This window comes from Ambystoma mexicanum, chromosome 2q, assembly GCF_040938575.1.
Source record: "Ambystoma mexicanum isolate Mex_15411 chromosome 2q, UKY_AmexF1_1, whole genome shotgun sequence".
NCBI lineage: Eukaryota > Metazoa > Chordata > Amphibia > Caudata > Ambystomatidae > Ambystoma > Ambystoma mexicanum.
In genome coordinates, this window is record NC_090924.1 from 946311414 (window position 1) to 946334439 (window position 23026).

The 23026-nt window shown below is 43.0% G+C and overlaps 1 protein-coding gene across 1 annotated transcript in view; it reads right to left on the reverse strand.

Annotated features, from left to right (window-relative positions):
• The window catches only part of DNAH11 (dynein axonemal heavy chain 11), a 4227155-nt gene that overhangs the window by 1742477 nt on the left and 2461652 nt on the right, over positions 1–23026 (reverse strand). The window lies entirely within an intron of this gene.

A 23026-nucleotide genomic window follows, 5' to 3' on the forward strand; every position in this document is an offset into this window, starting at 1 on the left:
TTCGTGGCAAACCATTTAGTCCTCTTCATTTGGAAGGGGCCCCTTTCATTTAGATGTCCTTGCTCCCCACCCCCAACATTTTCAGCAAAGTTACTCCACTGTTCATAACGGTTATTTCTGTACTGAGTGTGCAGTCATTTGTCACATATTGTATGATGCAAAGCAGCATTGTTTGAAACTACCAGCTGCAGACAGTAGTAGTAAACAAAGCCGATCAAGTGGGCCACATTGCCCTTGAAAAATGACACCTGACCATTTGGGCCAAACAATCAGCCATTTTTTTATTGTCCAATGGGCCAGCTTGAGCATGCCTAATTTTGCAAAGAATGGTCGACAGGACAGGTTTCGTTTAGAAACGTTCGTCAAACCTATGTGTTTACCATTTTAAATAGTTCGTGCAGATTCGCTGAAAAAGTGCTAATACCTCCATCTTACTCTTGACTTACAGCTGGAAAAGAAACAGTATTTCAGGAGTAAATCAGAGTTTCACATCAGAACTGCTCTGTGAACGGGGCGGGAAGTCAAAAAGGCTTCAATACTGTTGACCTTTTCTTGCAACACAAGTTGTGAACACATTGTATGCATGTGCAGGGAGAGTGGCTGAGGTTTGGCACTGCCACACATTTCTGTCAAGATTCACAATTTATAGGTGCTGTGCATGTCCTTTAAGGAGAGGACATTGCACTGGTGTCAAGGATTGTAGCGTAGGACGGGAGGACATCTTTAGTCATGGTTGCAGGCCCCATGTAGAGATGCACTTCCAAATCTAAAGCAGCACATGGTGTTTCAGCCATTACATTTTGTGCATTTAGAACATAGTAACCAACGCGTTCATTGCACACACCAGTGCTTATTCAAGGCTGAGCTTAATGAATCATAACAGAACATATAGTCTTCAAATGTAGTTTAGTGGTATAAAAAGGAAGGACAATTGATGCACGGGTTCAGGCAGCAACCTGACCTTCAAAGCGGTCATTGGAAACAATGGTAGTAGGTCGACTACTTAGGTGTGGCTTTGTGTGTTGCCAACAATGAGTATCTGCAAACATACCCTCGTGTGTACTGAGGGTGAGCTCCATAAATAAGATTGTTATTCTGTTGGAGAGCTTCAAGAAGAGCTATTATTTACTCTAACATAGCAGTAACACAGTGGTCAAAACCTAGTATCAATGCATATTTCTTTGAGTGGCTGCCATTGCACGAGTGCCACACATCCTAGTCTGATATGTTGCGAGTGTGTGGGATGCAAACATGCTTGGAAATAATGTAGAGGCGGGTCTTAAGTTAGAGGTGCCAAATCTCGTGTCAATGTATGCATGGTTCTCATGGACGTAGAGGTTTAAGGCAACTGAACATGTAAATGGTGTACGTGTCAATTTAACAAATGATGCTCAGTAAGGCTTAAAATTCATGTCTTTGTTATAGGAATTTGAGGATAGCGATAGAAATGTTGCTGGGCTAAACGGGATCAGCTGCACAGGATTTAGAGAATGATGTGATAGATGTCAGTGTTCTTTAATGTCTGCATGAATGGCTGGATACCCACTCTTATGGTCACACTATACAGGGAAGTGGTAAATATGAAAAGACAAGAGAGAGAGAGAGACATCTGTAGAGGAGCAGTTGGATGCATTTTCCCTAGCTCCCACCCCCTCACTTCCGTCATGCTGGAAGAGCTGAAGAAGGGCCCTGTCTGAGACTCCATGTGTTATGCAGGTACCGCATTTAGTGTATGAGAGACAATATGCACTCAGACAGCCATACCAAAAATGTACCTGCACTGAAAGTGTGGAAGGATGCCGCATGGAAGGATGTCAGCATGCACCATTGGACATCATGGAGTGCTGAGTGAAATCTGACGTGGGCTGAGTAATGTCATAAAGAAGATATACGAAGCCATGATGAAACAATATAAAAATACTGAAAAAGTGATGATGTAACTGAAGTGATAAGAGAAACATATTTGAAACTAAGTAATCATGAATGCAAAAGAAAATAAGAAACTTGTTAACCAACACGTTTAAATACACATTAACACAAGGTGGAAAGGATACATAGAATTTGCTATAGAGGAATATATAACGTGTCAAGGAAGGCCATTGTTGGAAAATGGATGCTGGCATTTGCAAAGATTCAACTCAACAACCTCAGAAACAAACAAGGGTTGAAGAGTCAGGAGATGCTGGAAGAATGGCTTTGTGTGCAAAACACAGAGGAGTCGATGTTAGCTTGAGATCAAGGAGGCTATTTTTAAGGAATAGCTGCAAAGCTCAAAGGGAGGCCGACGGATGAGTCATGGACATGAGACATGTTTCTCCAAGATTAAAGAAGAAAACATTTGCAAGAGCCAAGTATTGGACAATTAAAAGTGTATAAAGTCTATGCAAGGTAGAGTGAGAAAGTCTCTAGAGGCCGAGAGGAGCAATGACACCTAGTATAATTAAATCAAATAGCAGTAAATAAGAGGCAGGCATGGACACATTTGTGGGCTCTTCAGATGTGACCCAGAAGTTGAATACAAGTGCTAGTCATTAAGCCTTGAATGAAGATAGTGATGTGCTTTCACTCCTTTGAATGTCCTATAACAGAGAACAGGCTACAAGATGGCAACATTGGCTCATGACCTGACTGATGATAGACTAATTGGGAAAGTAATGTCATGATCTCTGCTTCCAAAAGGTCAGGGTTTTCCCAACTCCCTTGGAAGCAGATCCATAACCCAGGTTCCGAGTGCCAACCAGTCCCAATTGGGACCTTTTGGACCCAGTCCTGGCGCCAGTGGCACCAGGCTCATAAATATGCCCAGTCCCAGCGCTGGAAGCGCCGGGCTCATAATGCTTGGGTGGACTTACCTGCAGCAGACCATGCTGCTTACTTGCCTGCCAGTTGAGCCTCTGATCCTCTTCTGTTTGGAACTACTTTTCCTGTTGGGTGGGGCAGGAGCCACTCCCTAGATTCAGAGCACTGGAACTCTTCTGGAAAGCAGGAACTCTTTTCTTACCTAGGCGTGGCTGTGGAAGGAGACACCTAAGCACTACAGGAGGCTATTTAAACCACACCCGATGGATGAATCTTGCTTTGCGTTATTCTGCATCCTCTGCAGCAGAACGCTCATCGTGTCTTCTGCATCTGATCCTGGGCCTAAGGAAAAAGGCTTACCATCCTGAATCCAGTCTTCAGCAACACCTATAAAGACAAGAAAGAACAGGTTAGCATTACGGTCTTCAGTGACAGCTCTTCACTTACCTGGTCCATCGGCTGTCACCAATGCCTCGCGCTGCATTCCGGCATCTGAAAGACAAAGGCTTACCTACTCTTCGTGCGCTCCGGAGGTCTTCACACTGCATTCCGGCATCTGAAAGACAAAAGCTTACCAACTCTTCGCACGCTCCGGAGGCCTTCGGCGCTGCATCTCGCATCTGAAAGACAAAACAAGGTGCGTTTAAAGACATTGGGGAACTTTAATACTCACGTGCCATTACTCCTTTCCACATCTAACCCAGTGGGTATTCCGGCACCCTGCAGCCGCTCCGAACTTGTACCTGCAAAATAAAAAGTCAGTTAGAGCACATCGTGAAGCAGGCAACAAGCGCTTACTTACGTGCTTCCAGGCGCTTCTATTCATCACACGGGCTCCATCTTCAACTCACTTCAGCCCGTCATCCGTCATCGCCGGAACCCTGCAAAACAAGAAACATCACTACTAAAGACTTTAAAGACATTAGAATTACTCGAAACTTACCGTTCGTGCAGTAAACGACGGACAGCAGTCCTCTGAAGTCAAGAGGCCTGCTCCCCTTATCCAGTGAAGAAACTGGTTACAGCACCCTGCCCCGAGGCAGATGGAGAGCACGGCGTTCACTTACCTAAGGTGAGAGCGTTAACCTTTGGGGTTCTACAGGAGAAGAGAAAGGGAAGAAGAGAGAGACATTCAATAACCCAGTTCCTTAATCCCATATTTTCTATCTGCAGACATCTTACCTTTCGAGTCAGACATACAGTGCACAGAGGTCCAGCCCAAAGAGCTAGCCGTGTGTTACACATCACCTTTGAAGATACGGTATACGCCCAGTCAAGACCGGCGCCTCTACGGGAATCAGGTGAGCGTTATAAGTAAGGAGTAATCTGATGTGATTCAAGCACCTAGTTTTTGGTTTCCTTACATGCTGCTAGCCGAATCGAAAGTTTAAGGTTGGTGGGAAAGCCAACCAATTAGTGGGTCTATGGGGCAACCTGCTATACAATGAAGCATAGACCAATCCGCTGCCATTTTGTTTGCTATAATCAGTATTATACATATTTAGAGGTATTTTGAGGGTTGTCTCACAGATGAGTGTCAGCCAATGAAGTATTAACCTGGATACCTTCTATAAGTAGATATGTTCCTGAAATCTAACCACTCCCGTTATTAGGTTTATTTGCCACGTAGGATGACATCATAGATGACACATATTGGGTACAAGACTCCTGTGTAATCAAGTTTGTGTGTGAGTGTGCAAGGATCAGTTTGATGTCTGCCTGATGAGTCAGCTTTATTAAATTGAGAATAAAGTAGTACTTTGCCAAATTCCTTGAGTCTGTCTGGTCATTTGGTTTGAGATCTTTATTGGTAATTTCATCTAGCACAAGAGACACTTCAAGGTGCTAGATCACATGTTAGTAGCAGCATGGATGGTTCAGGTTTAATCGACCTAGGCCCAGATCCAGATTCTTAGAAGTTTGGCTGCTCCCACACTTAGCCAGAAGACCACAGAGCTTCCTGTGGAGAACAGTGTGCAATTAATCATGTGAAAAAGGATACGGTTGGCAAGTCCCCCTTTTTATGAAATAACGGTCTCTGCAGGTGCCCCGTGGACACAAGGCAAACTGGTCAGTTGAGGGAGAGTCAATGCCAAGGGACTCGAGCTGTGCCACGGATTTAGGTAGCACATCAAAAGTGGAAAAACTAGGGGAGAGGGACTTTGTTGTAAATAATATATATATATATACTGACTTAACTCTGTTAGAAAGAAACATGTTTGTCTCATATCATAACCTAGTGTGTTAAATTACAGCGTTGTATCACTGACATTTATCACCCTTAGGCCATTCCAACATACATGTCCTTTCTCTAGGATCGTTAACAGACATTATACATGATGAATATGTTATGTTGCACAAGGTGGTTGGATATTGCTGTTTTAGCATGTTACCAAGGGACTTTACTGTTCCAATGATTAAGGTTTGTTCTGAGCATTTGCACTTTATCTCGTCTGGTCTCCCGGATGCACTCACCACTTTATGCACTATGCACTTTTCATATCTAACTCAGGGAAAATGTATTGCACTTTATGAGATACTTTTGAAGAAACAATTTGCACTTTAAATTGGACTTGAATGTGAGCTTTAGCATTATGCACTTTATATGTTTCAGAAATTTAGAGTCTTAGATTAATTTGTGCTGGTTAAATAAGTTACATGATGTATGCAATCACATTTCATTTCCTTTTATTCAATTTTTTACCAGCAAGTGACATTGAAAGAACTACACACTTTATATCACTGACATTTATCACCCTTAGGCCATTCCAACATACATGTCCTTTCTCTAGGATCATTAACAGGCACAAGGTGGTTGGATATTGCTGTTTTAGCATGTTACCAAGGGACTTTACTGTTCCAATGATTATGGTTTGTTCTGAGCATTTGCACTTTATTTCGTCTGGTCTCCCGGATGCACTCACCACTTTATGCACTATGCACTTTTCATATCGAACTCAGGGAAAATGTATTGCACTTTATGAGATACTTTTGAAGAAACAATTTGGACTTTAAATTGGACTTGAATGTGAGCTTTAGCATTATGCACTTTATATGTTTCAGAAATTTAGAGTCTTAGATTAATTTGTGCTGGATAAATACCCTGACCACCATTCTGTGTGCAATATGAAATGTAGTCATATTTTGTATTTCTTGTTTGATGCTGAAGCATTATGGAACCATTGATCGAATATTCTTGGCTTCGCAATAGGGTTGTGTATGAACATCCATATCTGTGCGTAACATAAGTTACATGATGTATGCAATCACATTTCATTTCATTTTATTCAATTTTTTACCAGCAAGTGACATTGAAAGAACTATGCACTTTATTATTTTTTTGCAAGCTTGGTAGAATATTAATAAATTGTTGCATATGTGAGAGCATATATGTGCGTAACATTAGTTACACGATGACTGTAATTCCATGTTATTGCATCTGAGCATCCATGACCAACTAGAGACTTTGAAAGCAATAAGCACTTTATTCTTGTCTGCTAGCCCGGTATGATTGTTAATCAATTTTCACATAAGTGAGAGCACTAAACACTTAATTCCGTCAACCAGTATGTTGGAAGGAAAAAGCATCTTTGCAATAGCCAAATCAATGTAAATTGGATCACTTTATGGTTCCAATTCTGCTAATTACTACATCTTTGTCTTGGATATAAGGGACACAGAGAACATGGCCGACAGCTTTTTACATGTCTTCAATGTCATTTTTCAGTGAAACCAACACAGAGAAAGGACTAAGCTTTTCTATCCAGTGTGACCATAGAGAGAAAACGGATGCTTTAAGAGTTTATCCACACTGTGATTTTAATTTGAATGTGAACAAGCAACAAGTCGTTGTGAAACACGTTATTGCTGGCTTTATGTCCCTGCTGAGGGATCCATAAACAAATAAAGGATTATTGTGTGCCACGAGGGGTACCTTCCTGGAAGTTTGTTTCATTGCATGGTGGAGGAGTGCATTTGTGACGTTCTTCGCATGGTTCCTTTTTTTCTCATATATATCTATAGGTAAAGGGATTTTTGAGGATTATAAACAAGAGAAGTAGACACCTCAATTCCCGGGTCCAAGGGGACGGAAGTGTATGCACTAAAAAGACTCCAAATAGCGGTGTTAAGGAAAGGTGCATATCAAGCTTCAAAATAAGGCAAGAATGAGATGAGATACATTTACTAAAGATAGTAAAGGAAGGTGTATCCAGAGGAACATTTATGGACGTGCACATGTGTGTGGTTATAAATATGTCGGAGTAAAGCTTTTGTTGTGTTAAACTAGTAGATATAAAATGAAAGTAAAATATTGAAATGGATTTTGTCGATTTTTGATCAAGAGATTGACGTCAATCAGAAGGATAGAAATCAAAGGCAATTAATATATAAATTAAGAAGAGATTCTTAAAATATCAATGATAAAACGAGATATAGAAACATTGATAGAAAGTGTAAACAAAGGAACAAAAAGAATATTGTTGTGTAGAATTTTAAAAGCGGATACAATATTTTGGTTTATAGATAATCAAGCAGCAATTGATGGTGCCTGGTCAAATTTATCAGTGTGGTATATTTGATAATATAAAGAGAAGAATACATTTTTTTAGTAAATACGAACAGTCAAGATCGACTTGTAATCATGAGAGACACTCCTCTTCTCCACTTATTCAGGACATTGCAAGATACACAGCTAAGATATGGAAATATCATTCAAAATGGGTGTGAGGGACAACTAATACAACACTTATGCCGTGACCTCACAAGGGTTTCTTATCAAAAACAGTATTGCGACATATGACAAGGTATTTGCATGTTACATATAAGGGAAAGAAGTTACAGAGAAGGTTGGCTATTTTAACCTATGAAAGATGTATCAGAATGAGAAAGAAGATCCAGCGGAGAAGCAGTGGATTTTTATTCCGCATAAAGGGGAGGATCAAACGTTTTCCGGTCCCCTTTTCCCTTGTGAAAACTTTAGCATAGACATGGAGGGAAAGCATTTTATCCTTTAAAGAAATTGAAAACAGTGCTGTGATATGTTAAACGGACATGTGAAGCCTCTGCTTTTAAAAGTGAGGATAATTCAGAAGTGTCATGCATTCCTCGCAACAGCCTGGACACTGGAACTCCTCCCAATCACCTGCTGTGGCGGTTTCTCGGTGGTGCCGTGGATCACATCTGCTCCTGTGCCGCCCGGCCTCAGAGTGCATGCTGCATGCCGTGGCGTCCTTGGCGCCTGTTTCCCCAATCACGCTGGGGTTTACTCTGGCGTCTGCAGGCACGCAGAAGCTCTCTCATTCATCATAGGAGCTCATTGGGCATGGCGCCTCGCAGGAGAAGGTCATGTGAGCCGATTGGCGGTCACATGACCGGTCACGTGACTAGGAGGGAAGTCACATGACTCGGAGTAACCCTATAAGAGAGTTCCAGCCCTCTCAGTCAGTGCTTCCCAGCTGTTCCTTCGGAGAGTAGCGTTTCTGTGCTCCTTGTACTTCTGTTTTTTTGGATTTCATGGATTCTTGACCTTGTTTTGCTTCTGGACCCTCTTATTGGATTTGTCCCTTGGAACTCTGTATACTGGAACTGAACAAGACCCTTGGATTGCTTCTTGGACTGCCTTTGGTTTTGCCCTCTATATTTGGTTATTACGGACTGCCTCATTTGATCTGTTCCAGACCTCTGTATTGCTACTGGACTGCCTTGTTTCCTAGCTAACCCAGTAATACCTCCCAGGTGGTACTTCCCATCCCTGAAGACCATCCTACCTTGCTCTCCACTTCAAGAGGAACATTTAGGTTTCAAGCATTCACCGGATATCCCTAGGGTAGGTGTTCTTTCTGTCTACCATTTTGGTGCCTATAGTAGTTTCCTTGTACCTACTTGCTAACCCTTCTCTCTCCCTTACAGTCATCCGGGACCCAGTGTTTCCTGTTCCTGCCAACCACCTGTGGCCTCAATAATCGGTCAGCGAGTTAATGGCTCTTCTCTTACTGGTACTTGAGGACAGAGGTACTATAATCATCGTGGATCTCAGATTGTGAGAGGAAGAGAGCAAAAGCAGAGAACGCAAACATATATTGACAAGCAATGAAAGTAAACAGAGTGATGAGAGACAGACAAAATAAACAGATTGGAGATAGAGGATGAAGCAAAGAAGCAGAAAGAAAGAAAGGACAAAACAAAGGGAATAACAATAATACAGAACAAATGGATGGGAGGACAGATATTACTCAATAAGGGCATTATTGGGGTTTGAGAAAGAGAAGAGAGAGAAGAGTGGGAAAATTAAGAAAAGGAAGAAGAGAGGACATAAAAAGAAGAGAAATAAAGAATGCAAGTGAAGGGAAGAACGAAGAAGACACGAGGCAAGGAAAGAAAAGGAGAGATTAGAAGAGAAGTGACTAGAGGAGGTACAAGTGCAAAGAAGGCAAGAATGTAGGTTGCAAAGGAGGTGAGAGAAAGATGAATTAAGGAAGATGAGGAAAAGATAAGAGGAAATGAACAAAAGCATGGGACTGAAAGATGACGAAATAGAATATTTCTGTCGTAAAAGTACAGTGTCAAGTGAAGCAGAAAAACGACTGGAGGAAGCGAGAGGGTCACAACAGCCCTGCAGAGAGCTGCAAGTGGGACAAAGATAACCATCATGGGCTGATGTGTGAGTTACAGCAAGCATAGAGAAACAACTTGGGTATTTACATAGGCAAATGAGGGATAAGGAAGGGTATGAAACCCAAGATAATGTAGATGGATCTCTTTCGAGGAAAACTGGAGGTAGGTCAGATGATGTTATAACAGACAAGCATAGAAATCTGCATTTAAGTAGACTCAATCTTGATGACGTGGAAAAAGATACAGTCATAAAAGCTGGGGAATAATAATGTCAGACAAAGAAAGGGAAGAAAACGAGAGAGCGCGAAGGGAGGGCACATGCATATTTTCAAAAGAATCGAGTGTAAAAAAAGTGGTAAAAGGTTCAGATTTAGAGGACCCCAAAGAAAGAACACCAGAGTCAACACCATACACTGAGCACCCAAAAGCGTGCTTGTGCAGTGCATGGGAAGTAGCCCAGCCTAATGTAAGTAGAATTAGGGCATTTCCAGGTTGAAGAAAAATGGGCGAGACTAGTCCCTCCTGGAAGCCGAGAAGTGTAGCAGGTATGATTACGGACTAGGATTTTCACAAGTCCCATAATTAAAGAAAGGGGGAGGACAACCACAATGTATACCGTGGCCACAAATGGATAAAGATAATTTAAGATATAAATTACTGAGTTTAAATTCTGGTGCTGGAAAATTGATTTATTAATTAGAGAGAATGATATCAGGAATGACACTGCCTGTAGGTGACATAAAAGGATTGTTGGCAGAAATTATAGTGGAGCGAGCAAATTACATTTGGACACAAGCAGGATATGCAGGCGTGTCTGCACAAAACATGGCACACGATGGAGCTCCATTTAATGATTGCAGAGTAGAGGCATGGCTGGTGCTCAGCATACAATATCCCGATACATCAGACATGGGTACAATTATGACTAGGAAAATAGGGGAGGACGAAGACCCTGTTGTTTATATTCAAGATATTCAAGACAGATGGTGCCTTGAGACGCGTGAACCATGGGTAAAACAGTAGTATTATTTTTCCACATTTTGTGTCAGGGGATTGGCTGAGCCAGAGCAACGGTAACTGAAGGAACAGGTGGGAATGGATGCGTAGCCATGGCAAGAAATACAATTGATGATCATGCATTACTGCCGATTAAGGCAGGAGAAGAATAAGAACAAAGCTGTGAATAGCAAGCAGGAAGAGGCGAAGTTAGTCCAGGAAGTTGTCAAAAATAGCAATGGAGGGAGCAGTATTGATGAGTAATGAAGGAGGGGTGACACAAGAGATGCAGTCAGGGGATCAAAATAACATAGGGTATCCCACAGATCAGAGTGGGTACAACTTGTGGCCAAGGGGAAGAGGAAATGGGCTTAGTCGAGTAGGATGAGGAAGATTTAATGGTGGACAGCAGCAACAATACTGGAATTGCAAAATAATAGGACACATAGAAAATGTAGAATCAGAAGGAGCATGCAGCAAAATTGGCAATCTCCAAGAGGGGGATGGGCTCCCCTCCCCAATATAATACAGAATCAGAGGAATAGTATGTCCAAGATCACACTGTTATAGACTTGATGGTCGTGCAGAGTAAGGATACCTCCGTCCCCAAGTACCACACAGGCAACAACAGTAATACTGCCTGTGCGGTCTTTGAGGCCACAGGTGGAGTAGTTCGTAGGCCCGGACTCGGGAACAGCCGGAAAAGGACCCCCCGATCGCTGCAAGGCAATGGGTTATAGGTAAGCACAGAACAAAAGGCAAGAATATAACAGCCGGGTAAGGATCCTAATTGGCTTACCTATGTGTCAAAGATGTATAACCACAGCGGGCGTTGGGAATCCCCAAATGGCGGAGGGCAGATGGTTGGTAAGCAGACAGGCAAACGCCCAGCGTGAGGCCAGAGGCCAAGAGTCCAGGAACAGTGACGAAATCCGTAGGGCACAACCAGGGACAGTCAAAAAGGTCAGGCAGCATTAATATCAACAGTTCCAAGGCGTGGTAACAAGAGGCAAAGGGCACGAGGAATCCAAAATGTAGAAAAGGTAGTCCGGCAACTGGTTATCCAAATTCAAACACTAGGGCAAGGCAGAGGCAGTCCGTGGTACAGGAAACGTGGTCGAGTGAATTCGTAGAGTAAAGCAGAATGAGCGTCGCAGAATCCCGTTGGAAACAGCTGTGAAGCGACGCTCATTGATTTCCGGGCGCTTTTATCCAGTAAAGACGTATCACGTGATGAGGGACTGAAATCACGTGATACGGAAGCATTTCTGTAGTGGAGAGTCACATGACACGTGACGAGCGAATCCTCCTAGGTCCCTTCAGGGCACCTCGGTAACCTGGGAGCCTCCAACGCAACTGCCAGGAGCGGGAAGGAAGGTAAGTGCCAGGTGTATGAGCGAACCCCTGGGTATGACGCCCGAATGGGCGCCTGATCGTGCGTGCATTTGTGTGTATGTGTGAGTGAGTGGGACGGCAGGAGGCCGAGGGTGGGGGCGTGGCCACCTCAGAGATGTTGGTGGGTGCAGGGGTCGTAACACACACACAGTTTCAGACATATGCATTGCAATCGCAGAAAATGTAGCAAGCACAATTACAAATGCAATCACCACAAGGGCAATCAGAGCAAGTACCCATGCAAGTAACACAGTACAAACTCAGTGAGCATCGACGCAACAGGCCATGGTGCCACAATGGTATATGACTACGGGGGCCCAGCAAGCACCTGCTGACAAATTAGGGAGTGTGACACTGGTGGGAGGAAATCCTTTCACAGGTACAGGGATGAATTTATATCCACAATAGGACCACCCACAGAGTGACAGTATGTGTTCAGTACTATCAGTGACACCAGACCCACAAGAGGAACCAAGGTTCAAGGTGATGATAGGAGGCAAGACATTTTCATTTCTTGTGGATACTGTAGCAACTTGTTCCTGTGTCCTTGAGAGAAAATACCCAATGTCAGGTATTGCAATGAATGTACAGGGATTCTCTGGGGTGATGAATTACCACTCTCTATAGGAGAACATGACATGTCCATGCCCTCATTATATTCTAGGCAAACACCAGTTTATCAGGGCATGACTTAATGACAAAACTTAACATCACAATATCTTTTACTGATGAAGAAATAGTGTGTTCCACTTCAGGGATACATTACATGAATGTGAAAGAGTTGATATTAGCCTTTACAGGCCAGAAACCCTTATGAGGGGTCACGTTGGACCCAGATGTAGTTTTGTATGGAGTGACTGTTTTATTATCATGGTTGCCCAGATTGATAGATGAACTACCAAGAATACCTGTGGAGTTTCTGTTCAGACCAGAAGTCCCTATGGATGCTGGAGGAGTGCAGATTATCCCCTTGGTGTTTGAAGCAGTAGTGGCTAGAGAGCAAAGGGTTGTTCTTCATGGTACAGATGATGAGGAAAGAGAATGGAGAATAGCGATAGTCCTCAGTAAAGGATATAGGCTGACACATTTGACAGACAAAGACTTTTTTAAGAATGAGTATTCATATGATGAATTAGTATTTTCATAAGTCCCATTTAGTGGCAAAATGTAGAGAATAGAGAAATACCGCAGAGAATGTCATTGGTAAGCAAGACACCATTATTTTTTCAGGAAGTTTTAGTAAAAGAGCCAAAGATTTTGTGGACCACAAGTCCATATGACATGTGTCCATTAAAAGGAGTAGGAGCAGTTAAAATCAAGCTTCAGACAGGAGCATCTTTCCATCTGCTCGCCAGTTCTAGCATCTATATCAATCATGATCTTCATCCCAATAGCTTTTTTGGCTGTCATCTGGTGACAAAATCCTAGCAATACTAACACTAGTACTGCTCCAAGTAATTTGAAGGCGTTTGACAAGTAAGTTTCAATCCACGAAAACAGAGACAAAAACCAGCCGTCATCCTCAATCTTGTCTGCTTCACCCTTGATTTTCATATGCAGTGTTGATAACATCATTATTGCTTCTGTCAAAGTCCCATTGTCTTTATCAAGAGCAGTATAAAAAAAAGGTACAGCAAGAAGGCACAATCTTGGCGCCTCCTTCCATTGCTGTAAATAAGTCCAGGACATACCTGTTCTGGAGGGCCATCAGCCTGATCATCCTTAACTCTTCTTTGTTCACATTAAATCCTTTTATTGTCATGTTGATCATTTGCAGCAGATCCCATTTGGTGATTTGCAGCCACTTGGTGTTTACTACAGTCTGGATTGCCAGCAGGAATATAGCTGTGAATATCACTGGTGTTCTGCTGAACAATGCATGCTCATCTGGAATGTCACAATAGGCATCCATTGATTTTGCTGAGAAGTAATTGCTTCTCCTCTGTCTGCTTTGGTTGAACAATCTTTTCTTCCTCAGGTGTGTGTCCATCTTTGGGAAGTCTGTAATCTTTAGGTCACTTTGTGGTACTACTAGGGCTGGTATGCTTACAGCACTAATTAACAAACTCCTCCCCATTTTGGTGGCAACTTTATATTTTCTCTTGATCCACAGGCTAAATAATGGTCCATCATGACTGCTGTTCCTTCCTTTGTGCCTGGTACATCTCAGCCACACTGGCGGTTCTCTCCAACTTTCACTGTTTCATTATTTCTGAAGCATAAATACACATTTTTCAGGGGTAGTATCTGCAATGGTCTGCCCTCATCCTCGACCCACGTCAACAACTTGCAATATTAAGCCATGGGGTTTTGCATGCTTTTTCTGCATTTGCCACAGCTACTTCCCATTGTGCGGTTAATCTTCACACAACCAATCATTCAGCCCATGCTTCAAGACTAAGCACTGTTCCTTGAATTTGTAGTTTATCTCTTTCACAACATTCTTGTATCTCCAGCCCTTTCTTATCTTCTCTGGTTAGACAAAGTGCAAGATGTGTCAGGCAATGTGCCTTTTTCACTGATACTTCGGTTGCTATTAGTATTTTAGAGGTTCCCAGAGCATAAGGTGAGAGGGAAAACACATAACATCTTTGATCTGATGTCCTCCTTCCCACCTTTTTCATCTGCTGATACCATGGGTTATTCTTTAAATTAGCAGAATTGTCAAGATACGTATCTATACCTCCATGATTTTGTTCAACATCTCTTTTAAATCGAAATAAATGCCTAGTAACACTATAAAACATGCTATTGGTTATTTCATCAGGGACACCAGTAAATGTTTCATGTCATCCACCATCTCTGTATTGTTTCTTATAACTTGTCTAAATGTCATAAAAATCAGGAGGAAAACACAAATCATCATGCAGAATGACACCACAATTATAACTCCATGGAAACTCATCGATTTTCTTAATGGCAATGAGCCTCTTAGATTATGAAACCTCCTCATCTTTGCTCACACTTTTATTATATAACTCTGTAAGTCTCTATATATCATACCTTTATACTGCAAGAAGCTTGCAACAATTATCCTAAAAATAATATAATTGTTCTTAGGATTTCCAAAAAACGCTATGATTTTAACATATCTTCTATTAAGAGCTGGATAAGACTGTAATATGTAGGTGAAAACAGCATGCATGAATGTGTATAATATTATTGCAATAGGTAACAAAGATGAAGTGTGCATTTATTCTTTCAGAGCCGGTACTTCAATGCATAATTCCTTTGGCATGTCTTCAAAAATGTTCAGGATATCTTCAAGTCTGTTTATTCATTGTCAAATGTTAAAAGATATCAGTCTTTAGTCCAAGGTGCTGCTGTCATCTTCACTTCCCTTGTCTTTACTTTTGCCCATAGAACGAGTTTGCATACGCGGAACATCTTCTCTTGCTTCACTGTGGATATTTGCAGGAGGGGTCAAGGTGTCTCCTTTACATGGGTCGATGCCATGCAAATGATGGCTGGTTCTTTGTCCTTTTAACATGGCTGCTATGGGTGTAACTTCTTCTACCTTGCAGACCTTCAAAGCGAGGAGTATGCCAAGTGTGTACAAACATTTATACCAGCACCTGGTCTCCCGGGTATCAGGTGGTTGTTTTAACAACGTTTTTTTGTCACTTCGCATTCGCCCCTTCCTTTGATTCTTGACCTGTTGAGACATGAAAGAACCACTTGCAGTCATTGTTGTTAGGTAATCATGCATCTCATTACCTAATGGCTTCACTACACTATGGGCATCCATTTTTAACCTAGTTGGAGGAGCAAAAGGAGTTCTCATGCAGCGTCCAGTCACCAACTCATGGGGAGTTAGAGGGTGATCTGAGCCAGGATGATTCCTTAGAGTATATGATGCTAGGGGTAGGCAATGTAGCCATCTCTTCTTCAAAGTTATCTTTATCTTTGTAATTCTTTCCTTCAATAATCTGTTTAATCATTCACAGACCCCATTCCCGCTATGTGGTAAGCAGAAGAAAACTTGTGCTTAATGCCTAATAGAAGAAATATTTGCTGAAACAGCTCATTTACAGAATGCAGTCCATTGTCGGACCGCAAAACCTTACGCCCAACACTTCAGGAACAAGACATCAGGGTGTGTGCATTGACCTGCCTCGATCCATCTAGACAAAGGACATACCACGACCGGCATATATATGTAACCATTGCATGTCTGCAGCATGTCTACATAATCTATATGTAGATGCTAAAATGAGCTATTGGGTCTAGGAATTACTCATCTCACTGTTCGAAAAGTGTGCCCTGCAGTACATTTCGGGCACACAACGTAATTTACAATAAAGTGTGCCATATGCTCTAAATGGTTTGCTGAAAACCACTCTTCTGCTATTGTAGCAGCTGGACTCGCTCAATAATGCTAGAGGCATAAGCTTTCCAGTGATATCCTGTCTCCAAATTGCCACAGTGGGGGATAACGAACATCCCCACCTCTCCCACCGATCCTACTCTTTGTGTGGTACTCACCCTTGCATCTCAATTACCTGGACAATGGACAATAGACAGCATGGTAAAGCCCTCCTTTAACAACATGGATCGTCCTGTCATGAAAATCCCTTATCGTCTTAGAGCCCATAGGTTCTAGCTTAAAAGGGACTTGGTTGCCTTCCTCATTGTGGATGCCATAGATCATTGACATGAAGATGTCCCTAGGGGAGTGGAAAATGGTCCCATGGAGCCACTGTGTCCACGGTGCTGGATGGTGCCGAGGACGTGGAGGACAAAGCAAGTGCAGGTGCCGAGGCCTCCGCACCTAAGTACGTGGCCTGCTGGCACCCAGAAACCTCTGTCTCTATCTGGTCTCGGCTCGAGCCCTTAGGCGTGCAGAAGTGGACCACAGAGGGTTCCCTGTTGTTTGCACGAAACATGGTGGGACCCTGTGGTGCCGTAGTCAGAGATGAAGGTACCATTGCCTGTACCATAGATGCCGAGGGCAGTGCTGCTTGTGCCTTGGCAAAGATGTCCAACATCTTCAGGCGGAAGGTCTCCCATTCCGCAGGCATGGAGGACTGGGTGGGAAAAGGTACCTGCGCTGGATGACCAGGGGACTTCCTGAAGCAGTGACTTCTTTGAAGATGATGAATGTCAGTGCAAGTGCTTACTCAGAAAGTGGGACCTCTTCTTATAGTTCTTCTTGTCCATTTCCTTACATGGAGCCTCCTGCTCCTCGGAGCATCATTACGCATTGCACAACCTAGACCAAGAAGATGGAGCTTCACATTCGACTTTTGTATGAAGGTTAAGAACTTCACTGCCCTCTCCCAGAGGGCTTTCAGGTGAATGGACTGGCACGACCCGCAATCCTGGGAGTCATGCTCCTCATCCAAGCAATAGCAACAAATCTGGTGTGGACCTGAGACTGACATTTGACAGCCACAGTACACCTATGGCTTCAGGCCTGAGGCCTTGGACAGAGTAGGTATGGCGAAATTCAAAAGTAGGAACACCCTCAACTAGTGAGTTCCGATTGGCGAACATAGTGTGTGTAAAAAAAAGGCAATAGAGACAATGGAGCGAGGCGCCGCTATATATATTGGCCCGATGTCATATCTGGCGAGGGAGAAAAAAGAGCAGACGCAGTGCTGCGTTGCACCCCCCATGCAATTGAAAAGTTTCCAGAGTACTGCTGCACTGGTATAGAGATTTCACAGATAGGGAATCTTTGGGAGAAAATAATTCATTAGACGCTAACATTTGTGATGTGGTCTTCTTTGTGCGTAGTTTTCAAATGTGTAGCAATGGGATACAAATAAAAACACCATTGTGGCATTTTGATATGATGCAGGCCAGTACATCAATTGATTTTTTTGATGTTGTTCTCCTTGTGAGTTATTTTGCAATGTGCGATAAGAAAGCATTTGACTTCACAGTTTTTTTACTGTTTAGTTATCCGTTCCTTGCATAAGCAAAATTATGTAAATGTGTATGTGGTCTGGCACTCTTGATAAGGTAGTATTTACTGCTGTTAGTAATCACTTACATTTTATTCAGAGCAAAAGTGCACACTGCTACCGCACAGTCCACATTTAATTTAATGTATTTATTGGGTTTTTATGATGCACCTATGATATATGATATTTTATTCATAGCACGCCTATACACAAGTGTTTCAAGGCACGACAAAGCAAGGGGTCAGAACAAGGGAAGACAAGGCAATGATCTTACTAGGCCAAGTGACATTGAGATTGCACAAGTGCAGGGGAGAAGGAAGCGGAAAAAAGCACCATGGGAAGGGGAGGAGGAGAAGTGCTAGACATAGGAGAAGACTGTTAGGGAAAATTCTCCAGAATGGCTAATTTCCCTTACCTACTGAGTCCCTCAGCAGCTTTGCTGGATTTCTGGAATTTATTGTTTTCACCTGGTAAGAGTCTGAGCCTTTTCTCCCCCCTCTTACATGTGTTTTGCTTTGTGTGTTTAACATTTTCTTGTGTTCATAGACTGTGGAGCCTCACCTACACCATAGGCATCATCTTTCTACTATGTGTTTCACAGCACCTTCAGTGCAGTGACACAGGGTTGTCTTTTAGACCTCCCAACTCTGAAAACATTTTCTGGGACTGACTACTGTCACCCAGAACATGTAAAGTTGCCATTGACTTTATTAGTCTCTTTTAAAACTCACAGACCCAGTACAAACTTAAATAGAGTTCTGGAAAGGGTTAATACTTATCCCTTTTTGTCTGTTTCTCTTGGAGCATTGTTTCGCTCCCTTTTCATAAAGAATTGGCTGGTGGTAGTGGTAACTACCCTATATTTCCTACCGCAGTTATCTTAAATAGCCCTGGTATTGTTTTAGACTATCTTGGTAGCCTCGAACTTAAACCAGCTAGACCATATACATTTTTATACGGATGGGTTTAGACGCCATTTCTTTTTGTAAAAGTTTTTCTGGTGTTTTACTCTGCGCGCCAAACTAAGAATCTTCATACTCCAACGACAGGGAAGATCTGCAAATAATCTTCTCCCCTTGAGCTGGTGGGAACAACCAGTTCACCTACTGCTCGCCAGGCCTCCCTTCTCTGGTCGAATTTGCTGTACAGAGCTACAGTGAACCGGATAGCCAGGAGGAACGGACCCTGCATGCGTTTTAAGGAGCGCACCTCTTATTTGTTGTTTTGCTCTGCTGCTGGTTTCTTCCCTGGGCAGTGCAGGACCCTCCAGTCTTCCTACTTCGTGTCAGTCCGACAGTCGCTTCAGGAACCGTGAGCCTGCAAGATCTGCCAAGAACGTCCGCCTCAGCTACAGCCTTCTTCTCCATTTAAGGAACTGTTCAAATCCGGTTGTTCGTTTCATCCAGCCGGGGTGAAGGTGTGTGAAACTTTTCGCCAATCCGAGGGCTTATCCTTCTTCTGGTGTTTTACTCTGCGCGCCAAACTAAGAATCTTCATACTCCAACGACAGGGAAGATCTGCAAATAATCTTCTCCCCTTGAGCTGGTGGGAACAACCAGTTCACCTACTGCTCGCCAGGCCTCCCTTCTCTGGTCGAATTTGCTGTACAGAGCTACAGTGAACCGGATAGCCAGGAGGAACGGACCCTGCATGCGTTTTAAGGAGCGCACCTTTTATTTGTTGTTTTGCTCTGCTGCTGGTTTCTTCCCTGGGCAGTGCAGGCCCCTCCAGTCTTCCTACTTCGTGTCAGTCCGACAGTCGCTTCAGGAACCGTGAGCCTGCAAGATCTGCCAAGATCGTCCGCCTCAGCTACAGCCTTCTTCTCCATTTAAGGTACTGTTCAAATCCGGTTGTTCGTTTCATCCAGCCGGGGTGAAGGTGTGTGAAACTTTTCGCCAGTCCGAGGGCTTATCCTTCTCCATTCTTTAAGCTAACTTTTCTGCCGACCAACTTCGTTCTGAACTGTTGGCAAAGACTTAACCGCAAACTACCCTGAACTGTGTGATCTTGAGCAAAGACCTTGGTCCATTGACTTTGGGCCAGGCCCCTGTAATTTGATTGCTCACAGTACTTCCTTTTTCTAGATTTCCCTGCTTACTTACTTGTTGGTGCTGCTCAATTCTTGTCGAACTTTGTTTTTCCCTCCCTTTTAAATGACTGGAGTGCCATTTTGCTCAAACTTCATTTTGAGCCTAACCTGTCCAAAATCTATTGGGTGTGGTGTAATTTGTTAAGAGTGTGATTTTTCAACTGCTTTACTTTAGTGAAATGTTTTACAACTGATGTGTAAATAAATGCATATTCTTTTATTCAGAAACCTTGAGTCAGTGTTTGTTTGAATCATAGTAATTGCTGTCCTTTGTGTAACTATTGATACTGCATACTTACTCTTGAGATAAGTATGGCTGCTCAGCCATCACTACCACTTTACTGTTTAGTACAGGTGTGTACCAAAGGTGAATTTGTACTGTCACTTGTAGTCCTAATTGTGTGTGGTGTTCCCAAAGGGTACTGCATATAATGCTGCCTAACAAACACATACAAGTGCTGCGACCAACAAGTGGTAGAGCAAGATGGGTTAAGTGCAGATAGCAAGGGTTAGATAACTGCAAGTAGGGGAGCTGTAGTGTTTCAGCTACAGCCACGGTGCAGGGGTGCTTGAGGCAGTGCAGGTGTGCCACTGGGAGGGAAGGGACACCTGGGCTGGTGATTCAGAGGGTATCCAGGTAGACCAGTGCAGTATCAGACAGGAGATCAGCAGGGAAGTGGAAGATGGAAGGCAGAAACAAAGAGGAAGGCCTTGTGCTGCCTCCAGAACCGGAGATGATTCTTTTCACATTTCAGAGAGGCAGGCAGGATGTTCCAGAGGGAAGCACCAGCAGTAGAGAGAGATCTGCCCCCCGCTCGCTGCTTAGAAAAATGCCTGACTCTCAATGAGTTAGGTGGAGGAGAGAAGAGCTTCAGAAGGAAGATACCTCTGAAGAGAAAGCTGGAGATATATGGGTCCCAGGCCCCGGAAGGCCATGTGGACAATGCAAAGGGTCTTGAATTTGATACTTGCAGCCACTGGGAGCCAATGGAGAGATTTCTGTGCTGGGGAGATATGATCCCTGGGCTTAAGGACACAGACAAGTCTCTCAGTTCTATTCTGGATGTGTTCCAAAGGATGGAGAGTAGAGGTGGGTAGATTTAAAAAGAGGGTGTTGCAGTAGTCAAGCCTCTCTCTCTCTCCTCTGTCCCTGTCACACGCTCCCACAGTCTCTTTGCACTGTCACATTCTTCGATACACTCTGCTTGGGCTGACACACTATCCCTCTCCCTGCATTCACACACTCCCTTCTGTCACACTCTCTTCTTGCACTGTCACCCCCTCCTACTATCTCGCCTTTCTCTCTCTCTCTTTTCATGTCTTTCTCTCCTTGCACTGTCTTTCCATCTCTCTCACCTTGACCTGTCTGTCCAGCTCGCTCCTTGCACTGACTCACTATCTCCTTGCCTTGTCACACACTCCTCTTGTCCTGTCTGTGAGACTGACTGTTGTGTATGTGTGTTCTCTCTCTCTCTCTCTTTCTCACGCTTACATTCACTCTTTGCACTCTCACACCCTGCCACACCCTCTCTGTGCACTGTCACACTCTCCCTGTACTAACACACTCTCCTTACACTATCACTCTCTCTCCCTGTCCTCACATTCTCACACTCTCCATTTATTTCTCCTTGCATTTCCACACTCTCCATTTCTCTCTCTCTCTCTGTGCACTGCCACACTCTCCCACTCTCTCCTTTTACTATGCGCTATCTATCTATCTATCTATCTATCTATCTATCTATCTATCTATCTATCTATCTATCTATCTATCTATATTCAGTAAAGAAATCTTTGTTAAAGGGACGTTATGGTTCAAAGTAAAACCGAAAAACCCCTGAAATTCGTCAGTTATGGTAAGCTAAGCAACCATAACTCGCCCCTCCACCGTGCACTGCTAAGACTAACACCCAGGACATCAAAGATGACATCACAAATGTCATTGATGACAGCTGCCATCACATGTGCATTTGCTTTTCATGAAAAGTCTGTACAAGGGATTCTTATTATAATGTTGACAAAAAAGTGTCAAGGATCATGGGAATAAATATCATGAGGTATGTGGTGCATTAAGCATTGCATTGATATAAATAGCATTCTATTAGGAAGTTCTTTCCAGTATACTACGCTACTCCTGTAGAAACATAGGCATTGTGTGCAGCATACATGATGGGGCTGCAATATTCATAATCTTGCCATGTTGAATAGTGAAATGATAAATGCTTTCTTATTAGAGTTTTGCGTACTGTGAAACATGTAATAAGTAGGTAATAAAACCCACTTACTACATAATTGTATTATTACAGACAAAACACAAAGAGACAACAAAACATACAAATATGAGCATATACAGGGAAAGCGAAGTAAGCAAAAAAGCAGCACTACTACCAAACAATGTTCGTTTCCTAACTGATTATCCTCATGCACGGAAATTATTGCTCTGCTTCAAAGCTGCTACTTCCCCTATTTATAAGTATCACATGATGTAAATGGACCGCAAGGAAAGTAGTATGAGTACAAAGTATACAAATACGAGCATATCCAGGAAAAGTACAGTAATAAAAAAACAGCAGAACTATAACAAAGTGTTGCCAACATTACTCGTTATCTTCATGCATAGAAAGCATTGCTGTCTTTCAAGCTTGTGCCTTTCCCTATGTATATGTTTCATATGCTGTGAGTGGACCCTAAGGGAATTACTGTAAACACATGTTTGAAGGATAACTCTACAAATATAGTATTTAGTTCCTTACTGTTACGGAAGAAAACCATGTGGCCTACATGTTAGGAAAGATTTCATAATTGTAGGTAATTTTCCTTCCATGTGGCTACTCCCAAACTTTTTGCTGTTGTTTTACACCCTGATCTAGACTTTGCCGGAGAAGCGCAGCCTTCCGCCGCACTCCTCTGGGCTTTCGCTCCATTCTTACGGGGAAACTGACATGCCCTTAAGACAGTCAGTACAGGGAGACTTCGTTTCTCCTAGTCCTTTCCTCATGTTGCAGCTTTTGAGCAACATGAAACAAGAGTGCACCGTAACTTACATTACCGCGCTCTTGGGTCTCTAGTCATTCCAATGGCCCTAGAAACACTTGCTGGACTTATCATGACATGTGCAAGTGTGTCAGGGAAGGGACTGGTGGCAGCTATCGTTTCTTTGTGTTTTTAACCCCTTTTTGCCATGTTAACCGCGCTTCCGCGTTTGGCCCAAATGGGTGGCCTGGCC